This window comes from Passer domesticus, unplaced genomic scaffold, assembly GCF_036417665.1.
Source record: "Passer domesticus isolate bPasDom1 unplaced genomic scaffold, bPasDom1.hap1 HAP1_SCAFFOLD_58, whole genome shotgun sequence".
Taxonomy (NCBI): Eukaryota; Metazoa; Chordata; class Aves; order Passeriformes; family Passeridae; genus Passer; species Passer domesticus.
In genome coordinates this window covers 480,314-498,221 of record NW_026990164.1, presented here as the reverse complement: position 1 = coordinate 498,221, position 17,908 = coordinate 480,314, and positions in this window count along the sequence as shown.

Below are 17,908 nucleotides of genomic sequence, written 5' to 3'. Positions count from 1 at the left end.
CAATTCCACTTGTCAGGGATCAGGCAAGGCAGGGAGGGAGGACAAGGCAGAAGGCATCTCCTCCCCCAGCCTCAGCCTGCAACACTGACACAGGCACAGAGAGCCGGGGAAGAGATTTGTCATGATGAACCTGCCATAGGTGGCTTTGGGCTTGTGCTGTCACAGGATGACAAACTCAGACCCTGCATAGGATGCATCCATTTGGAAGGCTCCTTCTCCCTGACAGGAAAATTTATAAGGACATTCTGTCAGAGGAGGTTTCTCTATTTCTGCCAATACAAAACCAGGCAATGTCCATTAATGTCCATCCCGTCTCAAAGGGTTCAGCTCAGAAAGTGCCCCAAGGAAAGGTTTTCTGCTACAAAAGCAGGAGGAAGAAGTGGGAAAATTTCTCATTTTGTGCTAAATGCCTTGTTTTCCTTACTAATTGTGACATTAGGAAGGCTGCAGGGAGATAAAAGGCATGTGCAGAATGGAGAGGAATATTTCCTTTTCCTGCACTGCATTTCCAGGGCCACGAGGTACTACTCCAGCTCCTGCCACTCAACACTTCAGACTGCAGGAATTTTCACTGCACTGCCAGAGAATACTCCCAGTGACTGGACTCTGGGAGAGTCCACTGAGCCCGTCAAGCAATTGAAATGCATTTAAAGAAATTTTTAAAAGAATGCGTTTTAATCAAGCTTTGCAAATGTCACCTCTGAGTCAAGACCAAAATGGTCATTTTAGGACAGACATGCCCTGTACCTACCTGCATGTTCAGAGTTTTCCTCCTTGCTTCTGCTGCTGGATCTTGGCCTGCAGAAAATGGAGGACAATGAACATGTGAGGAGGTAGAAAGAGAAAGGAGGGAATGGCTGTACCATGAAAAGAGGAAAATCGCCAGAGCATGGGCACTCTGATGAAGGAGGAAATGCAGCACAGAAACACACCAGGATGCAAAGCTGATTCATTGTCCTTAAGCTTTCCATTGCAGGAGTCACAGAGAGCTGGCCAAGCTCTGTGTGAAACAATAGCCAAGTCCAGCAGAGGACTCATCTTGAGGTGCTTTGAAGCCCTGCCTCCTCTTCCCCACCACCACCTCTGCTCTTGGCACATTGGTGCTGGCTTTGACATTGTGCTGGGTCATCATAGATGGGCAAAATGCCTAAATACATGGGACACCTGGCTGTGCAAAATAACCACACTTTGGGATGGGAACACACAGGTGAACAGCACACTGCAGCAGCAGCAGACACCTTGGCTTACCTCATCTCCTGGGACTCCTGGAATTCCAGCTGCGGAGAGCTTTGCAGAGAGCCCACAGCACTGCCAAGAGAGGGACTTACTGCCTTGCCTATGGGGGGGATCAGAGGTGGTCCCAATAACCCCTTCTTCATATCCCCTCCACTGGAATACAGCAAGGAAGCCTGCAAAGAGTAGAACACAGTGCTCAGATCAAGCATGCAGCCTTGTCCCCATTCATGCCTCAAGACATTTAGATGTGCATTTAATTGGGACCTGGCAGGAAAAGACAAGGCAAACTGATGGAGCAGCTTGGCCCAGGATGGGGAATGTTGACCTAGGAAAGGGAAGTGGTGAGGGAGATCCCAGGGCACACATTTGGCACCTCTCCCTTTGTGCTCAGTTTTCTGCATTCCCAGCTGGCATTCACATATTTGACATCAAAATGTTCTGAGGTGCCACTGCCTCCACCTGGAGGATAGGGTGTCATGGGAATGGGTTTAGATCACTATTCTCTCCCTGCCCCTTAGGTACCTCACAGCCAGTGCTGATCTCCAGTCATGTCCCCACAAAGCCATTCTGCGGGAGGCCAAAACCTGCTCTTCTCAAGCCCCTCATTTCTTCTGCTGCTGCCCTTCCCTCCTACACTTCCCCAGCAGCCTTTGAGACCAGATGCTGCTGCTGAGCTCGCAGGATGCTCACTGCTCTCCAGCCCCAACACATCCACCATCTCAGCCTCACTGGCTTTCAGGATGTTCAGCAGAGCTCCCTGCCCTGCTGCTCTCTGCAAGGTCTCTGCCTGCCCAAGTTCCTCCAGGGCCCCCATGCCATGGCCAGGAATGAGAATGGAGGCAGCAGGGGCAGATGCACACTCTTTGTTTGTATCCCATCATTTTTGGGCCAGCTAAAGAACCAAATCAAGACCTGTTCAGTTTCAGTGAGAGGGACAGTTCCTGTCAGGGAGACACTGGACCTTTCTCAGCAAGGCTGAAATCAAGTATCCAAGCCTTTGATTGGACATTTTGTCTACCAAAACTCTTGTTCATCTGCCTCCTTTTGCACCCCATGGCAAACCCAAAACAACTGCAGCTCCTGGCCCTGCTGACAAGGCAATCGTGTGCCTGGGCTCTGGGCTGCTCTCCCCATGGCCACTTCCCATCCCTTCCCTCTGGACAAAGCCATGCCACAGCACACAGCTGCCCAGAAGCTGATGATGTCTAGAAATAGCAGCAGAGACAACTGTGCAGAGGGCATGGCTGTACAAGTCAAAAGCTGAGACAACCTGGAACTGACTTTGCAGGACTGCCTGCTCCAGCAAAGACCTTGTTCCATCCCAACCAGACACAGCTGACAAAAAACACCACCAAGACATAGACATGGCTCACAGATACCCATAGGTTACTAAATCTAGAAGGACAGCTTGTCCAGATTGGACAACTTTAGCTGCTCTGACTGCTTGTTGGTGTTTTCTCAGCCATGAGACAGAGGAGGAACCACAACAGAGCCCAGAAACCATTCAAAGACCTCTCTTGTTATTGACACATGCTGAGGATATGAAGGCTGCACTACACAGCCACTGCAGAGACAGCCTGAAGCACAGTGTCCAGCTAAGATCTTCTTTGGCTCAGCTGCTTCCCTGAGGTCACACCACAGGAAAAGATCTCCAATCTCTGCCTCCAGCACATAAACTGAAAATCTACTGCACAGGACGTAGTTTGGTCTCCTTACCTTATAACATTTTTCTTCTGAACTCTGCTCCTGGTGTTTTCTACTGTCATTATCATAGCCAGTGCCAATGTCCTTGTTCTCTTTCTCCATGCTGTACATTTTATTATTGTTAGAAGAAGGAGAGCTGATCCTGATGGGAGGCAATGGCTTTGAGGGAAGGAGCGAAGAGGGACATGGCCGGAAAGACGTGGAGAAAATGAACCTAGTCACGCCTGCAAAGTGGAGGAATTTTCACTGCACCACCAGAGAACACTCCCAGTGACTGGGCTCTGGGAGAGTCCACTGAGCCCATCAAAAAACTGAAATGCATTTAAAGAAATTTTTAAAAGAATGGGTTTTAACCAAGCATTCCAAATGTCACCTCTGAGTCAAGACCACAATGGTCATTTTAGGACAGACATGCCCTGTACCTACCTGCATGTTCAGAGTTCTCCTCCTTGCTTCTGCTGCTGCATCCTGACCTGGAGAAAATGGAGGACAATGAACACGTGAGGAGGTAGAAAGAGAAGGGAGGGAATGGCTGTACCATGAAAGGATGTAAACATTCTTAGCATGGGCACTCTGATGAATGAGGAAATGCAGCACAGAAACACACCAGGATGCAAAGCTGATTAATTTTCCTTAAGCTTTCCATTGCGGGAGTCACAGAGAGCTGGCCAAGCTCTGTGTGAAACAATAGCCAAGTCCAGCAGAGGACCCATCTTGAGGTGCTTTGAAGCCCTGCCTCCTCTTCCTCACCACCATCAGTCATTCCTCAACTTGCATCCTAACTCCCCAATTCTGCTGTCTCTCCTTTTGGAGCCAAGTGGTTCCTACAGCCACACTGAAGCAGCAAGAGCTGCTCAGCTGAGACATGAGACTGTATGGAGGGCAGCTACTTTTGTACAGGTGCCAAAGCTTGACTTTGCCTGCTCGTGCCTAAACCTGGTGACAGTCTCATGCTACATGTGGTCAGAGCACTGCTGTCTCCGAGAATGCTATGACACCTCCTGGCTCTTTCAAGAACAGAAAGGCTTTTTACAACTCAGCTGCTAGGGGAGGATATTCAGATTGCACTTTAAAAGCCCTCCCAAAGATTTCCAATTCAAATGATACTTCTGTGTCTCCTTCTTTATTGTTATCACTCGGATAAGCTTGACAGCTACATTTTCTCTCCCATATCCAAGCCAATATCTTTCCATCAGGTACGGTCCTGTAACTCTTGTCTACCACCTTGCCCGCTTTGATCTTAAGCCCAGATCAAAATATTAAACATTGATCAGATTATACATCTATACCCCAAAAGTTCTCTGGCATCTCATTTCACAGTGGAGGCCCAGGCACAGAGAAATTATTCCTGATGTTTACAGAAGCAGCACCTGAATTTGCAGACCCCTCTCCAGTAGCCAGTATTGGCCCATACGTAATCTCATGGGTGCAGAAGTTAACAGTCAAGAATGACAGCATTCAAATATCTGCAGGACCCAGACCCAAGCAATTCACTTCCCAAAAAAGAGCACAACCATTACAAAGGGAATCAATAGCCAAGTACAGCAGAGGACCAATCCTGAGGTGCTTTGAAGCCCTGCCTCCTCTTCCCCACCACCACCTCTGCTCTTGGCACATTGGTGCTGGCTTTGACATTGTGCTGGGTCATCATAGATGGGCAAAATGGGGAATACACAGAGGTTTGCCTAAATACATGGGACATCTGGCTGTGCAAAATAACCACACTTTGGGATGGGAACACAGAGATGAACAGCACACTGCAGCAGCAGCAGACACCTTGGCTTACCTCATCTCCTGGGACTCCTGGAATTCCAGCTGCAGAGAGCTTTGCAGAGAGCCCACAGCACTGCCAAGAGAGGGACTTACTGCCTTGCCTATGGGGGGGATCAGAGGTGGTCCCAATGACCCCTTCTTCATATCCCCTCCACTGGAACACAGCAAGGAAGCCTGCAAAGAGTAGAACACAGTGCTCAGATCAAGCATGCAGCCTTGTCCCCATTCATGCCTCAAGACATTCAGGAACGCATTTAACTGTGTCCTGGCAGGAAAAATCAAGGAAACTGATGGAGCAGCTTGGCCCAGGATGGGGAATGGAAAGGGAGATGATGAGGGAGAGACCATGGCACATATTTGGCACCTCTCCCATTGTGCTCACTCTTCTCCAAAAGTGGCTTCATTCCCAGCTGGCATTCACATATTTGACATCAAAATGTTCTGAGGTGTCACTGCCTCCACGGGCATTTTGGATGTCATGGGAGAGGCTTTATAACTCCCTGCCTCTTAGGTACCTCACAGCCAGTGCTGATCTCCAGTCATGTCCCCACAAAGCCATTCTGCAGGAGGCCAAAACCTGCTCTTCTCAAGCCCCTCATTTCTTCTGCTGCTGCCCTTCCCTCCTACACTTCCCCAGCAGCCTTTGAGCCCAGATGCTGCTGCTGAGCTCTCGGGATGCTCACTGCTCTCCAACCCCAACACATCCACCATCTCAGCCTCACTGGCATTTAGGATGTTCAGCAGAGCTCCCTGCCCTGCTGCTCTCTGCAAGGTCTCTGCCTGCCCAAGTTCCTCCAGGGCCCCCATGCCATGGCCAGGAATGCGAATGGAGGCAGCAGGGGCAGATGCACACCCTTTGTTTGTATCCCATCATTTCTGGGCCAGCTAAAGAACCAAATCAGGACCTGTTCAACTTCAGTGAGAGGGACAGTTCCAGCCAGGGAAAAGGTCTGAGAGCTCTGCTGACAGCACAGAAACTGAAGATTGACCACACTGCACTTAGCTTGGTCTCCTTACCTTATGTCCTTGTCCCTCTGAACTCAGCTCCTCTTCTTTTCTCCTGCCCTCAGCATACCCAATGCCATCTTTCCCATTCTCCTGCTCTCTGCTGCATATCAGGCTTGGCTTGGTAGAAGGAGAGCTCTTCTGGATGGGAGGCAATGGCTTGGAGGGAAGGAGCATAGAGGGACTGGCCAGGGAAAACCTCTTGGCAAGCGGGTAGCCAGACAGGCCTGCAAAGTGGAGACACAAAATATAAGAGAAACCAAAATGCAAACCCAAAGCATCTGAAGCTCCATATCTCGTGGGACACATTCCCTGCAAACTTCTAAACAGCTGCACAGGGCTACATTCTCTTGCTGGCCGACACTGGAGGCAGGACAAGGGAAAACCCTGACCCACTTCCACAGGGCTGCCACAGGAGCACCCTGGCCTCTGGGCTGCCCTGGGACAGCAGGGAGCCCAGAGCCCTGTGCTCTCCAGCAATGGCTCAGCTGCACATGCACCCTCCTGCTCCTCTCCCTGCCCCACAGCTGAGCAGCCCTCCAGCTCCACGGGGCACTGGCAGCAGCACAGCTCATTGCAGGGCCACATGCAGGGCACAGCTGTTCCCTGGCAATGTGCACAGGCTCTCTGGGCTGCCACAAGACCCTTCCTCCCAACAGAGATTGGCCCAGCTCCCCCTCACCTCTGTGTGAGGCTGAGCCATGCTCACAGGGGAAGAAGTGAGTTAGGTGAATTCCCACCTTTATCATTAACATATCTAATGGGTGTGGCACTCAAGGGGAAGAATTTTTAATTTTAGAGAAAATTTATTTGGGTTCATTTTTCATGGAACTAGCCTGCATTTAATTCCTATGAACAGTATGGAGCTGGCAAGTCTGAAGGGAAAAGGCGAAGGCTCCAATGATAAGAGGAGAAAATATTCCTTCTTCAGTCTGGCCTGTGAATCCACAGGAAAAACCCACACCGCTGTGACTGCTATTTCTGTAAACCACCAAGTCCTGTCAGCAACAGGCAGGCCTTATTGGTGTTTCTGTAGCACTGTAATACCATCTTCAGGGTTGGACCTGACCAGCAAGCAGAGGAAGAATGGGAAATTTATCTGTAGTGAGACCTGACATTGATGGCAAGGAAAGCAACAGGACTTGCGTCTCATGACCATGTCCAGTCTGTGCTCAGCTGTGGCCCAGTCCCTGTCCTGGCTGACAGTATGAGTGATTTGGCTGCTGTCAAAAAGGAGAAAGCAGAGTAAACTAATGACAGAATGTTGTGATGCCATGGGCATCCTTGCAGGATCATCTGTATCTGTCAGCCACCTACTCTGACCCAGAGCCAGCACTGAGCACCATGGAGCAGTTTTCCCTGAAATATGGTGGGATTGTTTTTCCATTTGGCTTCATTCTTTCAGCTCCTTCCTATGCTCACCTTTTCCTTCAGAGGTTTTTCCTTTTCTAGTAAACTCCATCTTTGAACCCGTGCTTCTGCCTGGCAGAAGGATCTGGGTTTGAATTTGGGAGCACTCTCAGTGTAGCCAGCGACAGGAGCTTGGTGCCCAGCCTCAGAACAAGGCCGGGTGACTCCGATCGCCAGCGCTCGGCACAGAGAGGCAGAGCCAGACGCGTCTGCTGCCGCTGCGGCCGTGCCAGCCACAACCTTCACAGCCTTCACAGCCCCAGCGTGGGGCTGCCCCTTCGTGACACAACAGCCCATGGGGCTGCCCCTTTGTGATGCACTAGACCGTGGTTCTCTCATTTCCATGGCTGCAAAACCCCACCCCAACTCCATCCCTTTCCCTTCCCTTCCCAAGGGCAGCCAGCCTTAAGCCCAGCCTGGCCACAGCTGAGGGTTTCACACTGTCTAGGAAGTAAACCCTCTCCAAAGCTACTTTTCAAGTCCTTTATTTCTGGAATTCCCACTCAGTTCTGGGTTGCAGCTGGTTGGTGTGGGAATTGGTTAATTTCTCTTCACATCAAACAAAGTGCTGGGACACAAACAATGGCACCATGCTGTGGAAGTTAAAGCAGCTCTGCACTCCCCAGTAGATGAGCCCACAATTCAGCTGGCCGATAGCTTTAGGGAACAAATTGACCATCCAAACATTCCACTTTTGCTCTGCTTCATTGTTCCAGTGGTTTATTTCCTGCTTTCTTGATTGCAGAGACACCCAAACCCAACATAAACATCATCTTCCTCAAAACATTTCTGACCCTGACAGCTCCTGACAATTCAAAATTTTCTTCATAGAAATAGCACTTGGCAGGTCATTCTAAAATACTCTCCAACAGAGCAGATAAAACTAATCATCCTTGATTTGGCAGAACTAAGCCTAACCCACGGGACACGTGGGTCTGATCCCTTCTTCAGCATCTGCAAAATTATTCTTCAAGTCTCATCTCTCTTATCTATTCAAAGATCTCTGCATTAGATGCCCCCAGTGTTCAGTGGGCTGACATGATCAGTGTATCTGTAGGGTGTAAATTGGCCATGCAAAGTTCTCCATTGTTGTGCAAGGGGTTTATTCCTGCTTTCTTTCCTGCAGACACACCCAAACCCAACATTACAACACCTGCCTCAAAGCAATTCTCATTTGGACTGTCCCTGAAAATTCAAACCTATACTCAGAGTGTTTCCCTGTCCCCAGGGACAGGCTCCAAGGCTGGGCTCTCACCTGCATGGAATGAAGAAGAGCTGCTGCCCTTGCCAGTGGCTCCGGGGTCTGGTGATTAGGGCTTTGAATGCAGCTTTTGTACACACACTGCCTCTCTGGGCCAAGCAGCATTCCGGGACATTGGCAGCACCTCTGCAGGCCAACATCCTCCAGGCACAGCTGCAGGAACGAGATTGCAGCAAGTTCTGGCTGAAGGAGTCTCCAGGCTGCAGCAGCCCTTCACCTGCAGCAGAATCATCTTGTGCTGCCGTGGGAGAAAGCAAAGGGGGTGACGGGCTCTTTGCAGATGAGGGTCTCCTCCAAGTGCTGCTGCTCACTGGGCTGATACAGCTGCTGGTGCCCTCCCCTGCAGATGTACCAGGAGCCTGTCTGGAAAAATAACACTGCCAGTGCCAGTGCCAGCCACCCATCCCTGCCATGGCCCTGCCCGCAGGGCGTCCTGCCTACCAAACTGCTCCAGTCAGGTGATGTCAGACACCATCAAAATACATTCAAACTATGCATTTTACACATTCTTTCCAAATCATGGCCATGCAGTCCACATGCTGGAGGCAGACTGCTCTTGGCAGAATGGGGGAATCCCCAGCAGCTGCTCTCCCCATGGCTGGATGGCCATGGCAGCAAAGCCAAGTCTCTCACCGTGTCCACTGCTGTTGGGTCCCAGTGATTTGGACATGTTCTCACTGAACTCAGGCTTCTGCTACAGCAGTATTGTGCCTTCACACATTTGATAACTAAGAGTTGGAATGGCAAGGACTCGTTACAAGAGCTACCAAATAAAAGGGGAGGGAGGGGGTGAGCGAGTTAGAATAGTTTGCTCCTTTTTAATACAAGCATATCTGGATTGAAGCAGGGACACTGGGCTAATCGTACTGGGGACTGGTTTGTAAGCCTTGTCTCTAGCAATTCCCACCAGTCTGCAAGCATTTTTTAGTAGAAAGGGGTAGATAAATTTTACTGCACATCCATGAGTAAGTTGAAGCCAGAACTCCAAGTACAAAACAAATACTCCCAAATTGGCCACCCATGGGGAAAGGAAGAAGAAAAGCAGGTGAAACAAGTGCCACTGCAACTGAATTGCCTGCATTCATCCCATGGTCCAGACTTTGTGGACAAAAGCACTTCAATTCAAACACACAGCTTAAGAGCAAGGAATTCAAGTGTTTTGAGAGCATTTAAAGCCTGATTCCTATTACTTTCAAGGAAAGGTAGATGCTAAATTCCTTAAAAACACAAATATGTGTCTATTTCGGACTGCATCCTTCAAAGCAGGAATGGAAGTTCAGAATTGCAGAACTGTTTCCATTGGAAAAGGCCTTTAAGATCATAGAGTCTTCCCAATAACCTGACATCACTAACACTGCCAAGGCAACCACAAAAGCATATCCCAGGAAATGTTGGGAGATGAGACATCTTTCTTGTCTCCTTTGTCTCCCCAGGAGCCCCTTGGCAGGAGAAATGCCCACATGGGCTTTATCTGACTCCTTTCTAACCAGCCTTTCCCTCACTCCCAGGTCGCATTTGCTCTGCAGGCTTCACTAGCTCGTTCAACCCAGAGGAGCACTCAGAGGAGAAAATGCTGCCTGGCGTGGGGCTGTCTGATCCCTGTCCCATCTTGATTCCATCTGCCCCCTTCCCTCTCCCATCAAAGAGACCGAAGGATCCCCCACAACCCCACGGTACTGCAGCAGATCCCTGGCACGTTCCCTCCTCCGCTCCTTGGTGGCCCTGGGGAGGCTCCAGAGCCCTCCCTGTGTGCGGGACAGCTGCTGCAGCACCGCTGCGCCTGCGGGCCAGCAGCGCCCAAGGAGCAGCTGCGCAAGTTCAGAGTCTGAAACAGAATCCTCAGCGCACACAAATGACAACTGGCATTTCAGGGGCTGGCAGGAGAAGCTAAATCCATCTGCTCCTTGCCCCTGCTAGCCATGGCCACGGTGATGCAACTGGAAGAATTGCCCCTGCCCAGGAAGCTCTCAGGTAGAAGAGAGGAGCAAAAGCCACGTGTTTCTGAGCTGCTAGCTCCCAGTGCCTCAGGTTTTCCTTCCAATTGCTAAAGGGTTTGGGCTATTTTTACTGTTTCAACCCTTGTTGTGCACCCCTGTGAGCAAGTAAGAACCACAAACCCTCTCCCTCAAAGTCTTGAGGTAGTGACAAAGCAGAACTTGTTCTGGTGATTTTCTCACTTCTAAAAGAACTTCTAAAAGAACTAAAAGAACTCACTTCTAAAAGAACTAAAAGAACTAAAAGAACTTTTCTCCTGGTGATTTTACAATCCCGTGCAGACTCTGACAGCAAACCCATGCTGTAGAGGAAAGATTGACCTTGGAATTGTAGGGCACTTTCTGGGTGGGTGTTTGTCTTGGTTTGACCCGGAAGTGAGTTTTTGGAAGGGTTATAGTCAAACCAGTCAGTGGCCAGATTTGAAATTGGCACCTGGTGTGGCCACTGGGATTTGGATACGCCTCTGAGAACACACAGTGGTTAAAAGCAGAGCATTCGGAGAGAAACTCCGTCTTTGGAGTCCGGCAGGCAGGTGAGCTGGTCTGACGTCTTCCCCCTGCCCAGCTGCGTCTGGGTGGTGGAGGGGAAGGCCATGCGGCCTGTGGGGAGAGAGGCTGGAGCCCCTGCAAGAGGCAGGGGTGGAGGAGAACTGGGACGGTTTGGGCAGCCCCCCCGGGAGAGAGTGATAGAGTCTGTGCTGGCTTGGAATTTGATATCTCCTGCCGGCACCACGGCCAGGAGGAGAAGCGCGGGGGCGCAAGGTGCCCAGCCGCTGGGAGACCGGGCTGAGCTTTTAACTCTTTTAGTATTGAAACAATGGAAGCTGTAAAAACACTGATCCTCCCCAGCTGCGAGTTTAGAGAGGACGGAGGATAAGAAAGAAGAAAGGGTTTGAGTAGTTGAAGGAAATGCCAGCAGATGCGAGTACCTTAGATGGAAGAGATGATTGGAGTGGCTTTATCTGAACTTTTCTCTCACATAGCCACGAGCGAAACAAATTTCTTCCAATAATGCAGAGACTGCACCTTGAGAGAGGCAGTTGGCCGGAAGCCAAGAATGATAAGGCCGCGAAGAGAAATAGAGAGAACAAAGACAAAGGGGGAAAGTGTGGTGGAGCCCTCTGCCTTCAGCGAAAGATCTCTGTTCCTGAGACCCAGACCCCAAGAGAATAAAAATATAGGGGGGACAGGTGTCCCAAATGGTAAGAGGCGGCCACTTCTTAAAACTGGGTGATGCATTCTTAAAAGGACCTAAGGAGCAGTTTGGATCCATGGCCGGTAGTGAGAGCGCTGGACATAGGAAGAAAATGGTCACCACAGCAGATTCTCTCGGGGCGGCTGCCGCATGTGACACAGAAGCACAAGAAGTTCCAACTGTGTTTCCGAGAAAGGACCATGGTGCTAGAGGGAGACTCGTCTCCCCGGATGAACTGGGGGAGCATGTGTGAAGGAGGGTATTGGACTGAGATTTGAATGTTAGAGGACTAGGGGGAGGAGGAGTGTTTTGGGAGTGTTCCATTGTGGATTGTTGTGTCTGTTTTTTTCTTTTTCCCTTATGTTTCTGTGTTGTAGATTATTCAAGTGTTGTGTTTTTCCCTCCATCCCCAGGTGGGAGCCTGCTTTGTTCTGTTTCCGGGTCACATCTCACAGTAACCATTTTGGAAATACACCTTTCATGGGGGCCCTGGCATTGTGCCAGGGTCAAACCATGACAGGCATAAAGGTGTCACCTCTTGTTCTTCAATGAAGTACTGCTCAAGTTCATTACTCAGAGCTCTAATTTGCATTCCCTTTAAAACCTGCTTAATTAGCTGCTATTCTCTGTTATTTTACCAAATGTCCCTTTTTTCTTGAGCCTGTGTCTTTTTTTTTTAGACAAGTCTCAGTACTCCATTTCCAGCAAAAGGTGTCACAACAACTCTAACATGGAATCATGACACACCAAGTGCTGCAATGATGACAGTGACTGCCACAAATTCATTTCACAGCAGCCTCCAATTTGGGAGCCAATCCCACCAGGAAGAATTTTCTCCTTTCTGCCTCTCTCCTCCTGATCTTTCTATCAAGGAGATTCCTGATGGTTGGATATCAAACCCAGCACTGCCAGACATTCCTGTAACATTCCTGCCCTAGAATAGCCCAGGTTCCTCCCTGGCCAGCAAGCAGATAATCCAAGGCTGTGTGGTTCTGCAGAGCCTCATTTGTGTTGGTTGGAGCTCACAGTATGTGCTATTGGACATTTTCACTGCATCACTTATTATTTCTTGTAATAATTGATTTAGCTCTAATATAAATTGGGGGCAGCCATGCACAGCCAGGGGTTTCCGTTTCCCCAGTGGGCCATTGTTAAGGGCTTGGAGCACACCTGGGAGATGGGTTCTCCATGGGGACACGTTCCCATCTCCTCATTTTGTCAACTGCTCTTTTAACAACCCCTTCACCTGTTCAATCAATCCTGCAGCTTGTGGATTGTCTAGCACATGAAAAACCCAGAAGTCTTAATGTCTTTATTTCTCACAGTAATAGAAAAAGCACTCTGCATCACAGTATCAGCAAACCCTATGAAAATACCCACTTTCATCCTGTCCTCCTTTATTCATTACACACAATATACAAAGTTTACCACTGACATTTGGGTCGTGGCCAGTCCTTTTCTGTAGGGTATTTAGTGTTACAGTGAGCAGCCAAAGCTAACAAATTACAGTTTTCAACATTATTTCACATTATCCATTTTTTATGGGAAGAGGAAAACAACTTGTGTTTTTGGGAAGACGAGGGTGAATTTTGTTAATGACACATTGGAAACAACACCAACAGAAGGAAAAACTGTTGTTGGAACACTCCCACATGAAGTGACAGAAAAAGGTTTGTGTCTTGAGCTCAGGTTTGTTTGTGTGATATAATAATATTAATATTAATAGTAAATAGTTTCACTTGCACAAATGAACCTGACCTCAAGATTTAAACTTTCCTCTGTCCCTCTATGTGGGAGCATTCCAAAACCAATTCTTCCTTCAGTTGGTGCTGTTTCCAATGTGCTGTTAACAAAATTAATCTTTGTCTTCCCAAACCCACAAGTTCTTTTCCTTTTTGCATATGCAATTTTTGGATGCATTTTAATACATCTGGCATTAAAAGACTTTTAAGTGCTTGCTCACTGCTCCAATCTCTTTTTAGGGCATGGTTTCTGTTTTACCAGGAAAAAAAGAAAAAAGAAAAGAAAACCAGGAATTTCTGGCAGGACTGATTCCTCATATTTACATTTAACAAGTGACATTTTGCTCTGATCTGGCCAGACTCTGCCAGTTTTGTTTTACCAGTGGGCAGGGTCAGCACCAAAGACACAGACTCCAACTGAAGGAATCAGTGTCATTTACTGCAGCTCAAAGCAGCAAAGGATCACAAAAGGAGCAGCTCAGCAATGCACTCAATCATCAGAACCAAAGATTGCCTGCAGTGATTAAGAAAGATCCAGCACCTGTTACCCTCAGCCTTTACCATCCCCCAGATCCACACAGCAGCTGGGGGAAGCTGTCCCAGCCAAGGGCTGCAGAGCCACTCCTGGACACTGGGAATTCCTGCAGGTGCCTCCAGCCACAGGTGAGGCTCCAACCTCGCTGTGAGAGGGCTCAGCTCTGACAGTGCTGAATGAACAAACTGACAGCACTTCCAGTGTGGGAACATCTGGTTTCATCCTCCTCTTGGGTCCCTCCCAAAGCCTGGCCAGGGCTCAAGGAGGAACCAAGGGAGCTGACTTTGATCCTACAGCCCCAAACAAGGCCAGATGTCAGATTTCATGGCCTTGTCCAGCTTCTAAATACAGAAAGGTCAATACATATTTCACTAATAAGTGGCTACATCTATCACAGTGCTAATGACCATGCATATTTCATCAGTGAGCATATACAAAGATAACCTTTGGTTGGAAGGTTCATCCAGAGGTCACCTTTGGCTCAGGGCCTGCTGCTCAGGCCTCACTCAGGGCTGTTATCCAGGCCTTGGCACTTCAGGACATGGTTTAGTGCTGGGCTTGACACTGCTGGGTGAACAGCTGGACTGGATGAGCTCAGAGGTCTTTTCCAACAGAAAGGATGCTGTGATTCCATTATTCTATCCGCTGCATTCAGCTAGGTCTATTTGAGCAGCATTACTTTGCTCTAAAAGTTCCCTCTTGCTCAGCTCCTGTGGCCTGTGGCGGCAGCTCCTTCAGCTCCTGGTGCTAAGCTGCTCATGCTGAACGAGACGACTCGGAGAGTTGAATACAGTCCATGCAATTCCTTCTGGGACACAGAGAGGGGAGGGTGTGAAAACAGGAGCATTGTTTGGTGAGGCCTCCTCTCTGCCCTTCATGCCTTTCAGCGCTGTGAACCAGCCAAGAGCTTTCTCCAAGAGTGCAGTGAAGCAGCTGTTCCTGTCCCAGGTCTGGCTCTCTCCAATCTCTGACCTCGCCTGGTTTTGTCCCTCTTGCTGTGCCCTCTGTTCCCCCAAGGCTCAGTGGCTGCTGCCCAGGACTCTGGGACTGGCTCAGATCCAGTGGTCGAGACTCTCCTTTCTTTGCCCTTGGAGCTGCCTGGGCACAGCAGCCTTTTCCATCTGGAAGCTCCCCATGGACTGGGAGTCCCCAGCTCCGTTCCTTGCACAACCTCCAGGAGCCCAGGGCTGCCGTCTCAAGTCCCTGCTGGCACTGGGGGCTCCCGGGTGCCTCAGGCTGCTGTGACACCGCTGCACACAGGAGGGAAGAGTGGCAGGGGCTGTGCTGAAAGTCAGCTCCATGTGCTGCTGCTGCTGCTGCTGTGGGGTCATTTGTCCAGCCCTGTCCCAGAGTCAGGGATCAGATCCAGGCCCTGCTGCTGCTCCCTCGGGATCAGCCCCAGTTTGGGTGTTGCTGTCAGGGCCAGCAGGAGCGGTGGCTGGAGCAGCAGGTGCTGACAGTGCCCCAAGCCCTGGGGCTGGAGGGGTCCCTGGGCTGGGCTGGGAGGGAGCTGCCCCTTGTTCTCCCTCTGCCCCAGGCAGAGCTGGGCTGGGCACAAGTGGGGCAGCACAGCCAACAGGGAGCCTGCGAGTCTCTTCCAGCCCTGGCTGCTCAGAGTTTGGGCCTTGGAGCCTCAGGTGGCCAAAGGCAGCTGCTCCTGGTCCCTCTGTGTGCCCCTGTGTTCAGCAGTGCTGCTCCATCAGTCTGTGCCCAGCAGTGGGGAAAAGCCTCAGCCCTGCAGGGCCAGGAGCTGCCGGGCTCTGCCTGAGCAGCTCAGCCAGCAGGAAGGGAGCTGCTCCACACGGGAACCAGGAGCAAAGGGCTGCAGCACCTCGTGCTGGGGCAGAGCCCAAATTCTGAGAGGGAATAACAGAGTTATTCATGTGCATTGGTGTGTCAGCACTGCAGGTGCTGTGCCTGCAAACACAAGGTTCGAGATCTGCAAAAGAATTCTGCAGCTCTTGACTAGATCAGGATGTCAGCAGTGCTGAACTCCAGCACAGTCCAAATGAAACACTTCACACCTCTGCTCATATCTGCTAGATAATTTTCTTCAGGGTATCCATAGAAAAGGAAACAGAGGAGGAGCCTACATTTTCATTGTTTATCAGAAATATTTCTCTTTTTGCTGTACATTCCTTTTGTAGGAGTTCTCTGAGTTCTCTGTTAAAAACACTGGACAAAAAAAGGAAAGAAAAAAATATGAAAGATAAAACCAAAAAAACAAATGTGTAGTGAAAATCTTTGGTAACTTTGCATTAAGAGGCAACTGATCTTTTCAAGAAGATAAATCAGTTACTCTGTAAATGTTCTGATGGCATGGATTCATCTTACTGACCTCAGCATCCCTTTTTTAAAACATTCAGGGTTTTGTTTGCAATATTATGTTATTTTAAATTGTGATTGCATCAATAGGAAATTGAAAGATCTATTATGCATTTATGCATTACTGTGTCTTGAGTGTAAAAATATTGCAGTTTGAAATTTGGATTTAAAGTGTTGCAAATGAAAGTTATAAATCCCAGTGGATTGTGTGACAGCAGCTTTTCCTAGAGGATGTACAGCACTCTAAGGACTTAATCAGTGGTGTTGGGGGTACTTGGACCTTTGTCCTGTGCCACTCTGAGAATGTCATAGAATGCAACTTCACCTGCCACCAGCCCAGGTCACCCTCTGCCACCAAAGCTCCTTGGACCTTGTGTCCCCCAGGAAGGAACAAAGTGTTTGTGCTGCTCCCCCTTTTGCACAAACCCACAGAGAGCTGGGATTTTTCCAAGTCTCATGTCTGCATCGGGCCAAATTCCTAGAGAAGCAGCAGCCCATCCCAACGAATATGGCGAGTTATGTGGATGGTTGTGAGCTCCACTTCCTACCTAGAAATCCTGAATCTGCTTCTAAATGCTGCTCCTTCAGCTCTGGGACACCTTCTCACACAGAGTAGGGAAAAAATCCCCTGGCCACCAGTTAAATGGTGAGTTATGCTAAAGTTACTGCACTGTGGGAAACCCCTATCCATCCATATCCTATTAATATATCCATACCTGGGGGTGTGCCTGGTTTTGTCTTGTGTAAAAAGGAAGGAGTGTGCAAGCAACATGACTGACACTTTCACTGTCCATGTTCATCCCATACCCATGGGTACAGAGACATTATGGAAACCCGGGCACACACAGAGCCTTCTGTCCATGGATGCACAGATATCCAAGAGCCCCTGGCACACACAGAGCCTTCTGTCCATGGATGCACAGACATCCAAGAGCCCCTGGCACACACAGACCCTTCTGTCCTTGGGTACAGAGACATCCAAGAGCCCCTGGCACACACAGACCCTTCTGTACATGGATACAGAGACATCCAAGAGCCCCTGGCACACACAGACCCTTCTGTCCATGGAGGATGGAGCGTGGTGGGTGGGGGTGGTTGGTGGGCAGCGAGTCCCAGACAGCAGGCCAGACCCGGCTCCAGCCCTGCCAGGCCCTGCCAAGGCTCAGTGCCAGCTCCTCTGGAATGGGAAAGCCCTTCAGCATTGTCCCTGCCCAGAGGGGCAGTGCTGGCCTGGCAGCACAGGTTGTTTTCCCCTCAGGCTGCAGGAGATGAGAACACAACACTTGCCAGCACTGAGTGCGAGGCACAGCTCCGGGTGCTCCCCATGAACCTCAGCTCTGGGAGCACTGTCTGCACCAAGCTCCAGGGGCTGCAGTGGGAGCCCGGCTGGGCTCTGCCCTGGGGCCATCCCGCAGGGACAGCTGGAAACAGGGAGCATTCAGCTGCCACAAACAGCCAAGCCAGGGCTGCAGGGCAGCTGCTCCAGCCCAGACTGCACTGCTGTGTGCTGTGCTCTGGGGCTGGGGCTCCCCACACAGGGGACTGGACTGGTGTGCTAGAGAAGACAGAGAAGCTTCAGCTTCAGCTTCAGCCTCACTGAGGTGGCTGCGTGGGCTGGGAAGAGTGGGGAGGCTCAAGGGGATTCACAGAGCTCATCCTGCTGCAAGGATGAAGAAAAGGGAGTGGGAACTCAGCAGTGAGGAGAGCTGAGGGCTGGAGAGTGGCTCT